The sequence below is a fragment of the Procambarus clarkii genome, chromosome 90 (assembly GCF_040958095.1).
Source record: "Procambarus clarkii isolate CNS0578487 chromosome 90, FALCON_Pclarkii_2.0, whole genome shotgun sequence".
Lineage (NCBI taxonomy): Eukaryota > Metazoa > Arthropoda > Malacostraca > Decapoda > Cambaridae > Procambarus > Procambarus clarkii.
Genome location: NC_091239.1, coordinates 14,474,491 through 14,476,734, shown reverse-complemented (window position 1 = coordinate 14,476,734; position 2,244 = coordinate 14,474,491).

The following is a 2,244-nucleotide window of genomic DNA, read 5'->3' as shown; positions in this document are numbered from 1 at the left end:
CATGAGTTACGAGGAAAGGCTGCGGGAAATGCACCTTACGACACTGGAAGACAGAAAAGTAAGGGGAGACATGATTACTACCTACAAAATTCTCGGAGGAATTGACAAGATAGATAAAGATAAACTGTTTAACACGGAAGGTAGGCGAACAAGGGGACACAGGTGGAAACTGAGTACCCAAATGAGCCACAGAGACGTTAGAAAGAACTTTTTCAGTGTCAGAGTAGTTAACAGGTGGAATGCATTAGGCAGTGATGTGGTGGAGGCTGACTCCATACACAGTTTCAAGTGTAGATATGATAGAGCCCAATAGGCTCAGGAACCTGTACAACTGTTGATTGACGGTTGAGAGGCGGGACCAAAGAGCCAAAGCTCAACCCCCGCACGCACAACTTGCTGAGAACAACTAGGTGAGTACACACATACACATACACACGTCGTCACAAGTTCACATAAACCTACACTCATTCGCACACACATACACACACACACACACACACACAAACATAACACGATCGCGTACACATACAAACATACACCACACGCAACAAACGTACGCACACAGAAGCAGGTATTCAAGTAAGGAACAGTAGACCGAGGGGAGATATATACGGAAAATGGAGACACAGATGAGTCACAGAGTGACTTATCTGTGACCTACATAAGAAACCTACAAGGAAGTTGTCAACACAAATCAGTACACAGCTTGAAATATATATGTGAAAAAAGGTGAAAAGTCATTACAATGATTTACTGGTCCAACGGCAGGGCTTAAGAGCAAGCGCTTAACCCTACAACCACATATAGGTGAGTACATACACATATCATAAAATATGATATGTGTATGTATCATAAAATATGATATGTGTAAAATATGATATGTGTATACACACCCAATACACATAACAAACTAATGAATAAGCCAAGCGACACTACAGGAAAAACGAAACATAGGAGACATGATCACGACTTACCAAGTATCGAGTAGAATCATCCAGGCAGAGACTGACTTGGTCACTCAAGGGTAACCTGCGGACAGAGATGGGTAAAATGATATCATTAATTTTGTTTTCCCAATTTTTATAATATTGTCAAAATCGAAATAATATTATTGCATATAGGACCTTCAATACAATAATTACTTGCAGTTATTTTCTATTCAAAAAATCAATTATTTGATATTAAATTGCTACAATGTTTATATTATAATAAAAAAAGGCAGACAGCAAATGTTCTTTAAATAAACTACTCAAAGTACAATAGGCCATTAAGATCAGTATGTTGACCAGACCACACACTAGAAGGTGAAGGGACGACGACGTTTCGGTCCGTCCTGGACCATTCTCAAGTCGATTGACCATTCTCTCAATCGACTTCAGAATGGTCCAGGACGGACCGACACGTCGTCGTCCCTTCACCTTCTAGTGTGTGGTCTGGTCAACATACTTCAGCCACGTTATTGTGACTCCTCGACTTAAAATCAGTACTTCAATAAATATGTTGGCCCAGGTAAGGAGATAAGGCGAGCTTAGATAAGGTCTATATCTTTATCTTTTACTATTTTACAGTTTCACTTATCTTGCAGATAGATAGAGATACTGTGTATCCAGACGAGCCATCATAACATGGGATATCAATAAGAAAATCAAGTGTAGTAGAACGGGGATCGAACCCTACAGACATTGGAATGAACTTCATTTAGCTAAACAAGTGAAACATTCTTGTGAAACCAGATATATATAATATAAAATATACATGTCACCAATACTTTATACCAGACGAGGTTCAAGAAATGATGCAGAACAGAGGCGATACGCACATATAAAAGTAAATACATAGTTACATATAGTGATAAATGTTTGAATAACCCCTCTGGGATCTCTCGATGATAACATTACCCACTAAAAGGCTCTCTAGCTGCACCCCAACCTTAATCTTGTTCATTTACCCTCAACATAACATTGAGGTAGATCTACTCACTTACCCTAAACTCTCCATTTAATGTAACATTCTCAGTTCCTCTTCCCTAAAAGCCCAGTTTTACGGACGTACCTGTTGCAGCAACGAGCTTCTCTCACCATTTATATACGCGGAAAATGCTATAACTTTCATGTATAACAGCCTAGAACTGTGTAAAACAACGGAGAATCATGAAAGAACATTTTGTATAAGGCGGAGTGACTGGCTGGCTGACTGTATACTGGTCTATCTGGCTGCCTGAATAGTGTTGTAGCTGGCTTCCTG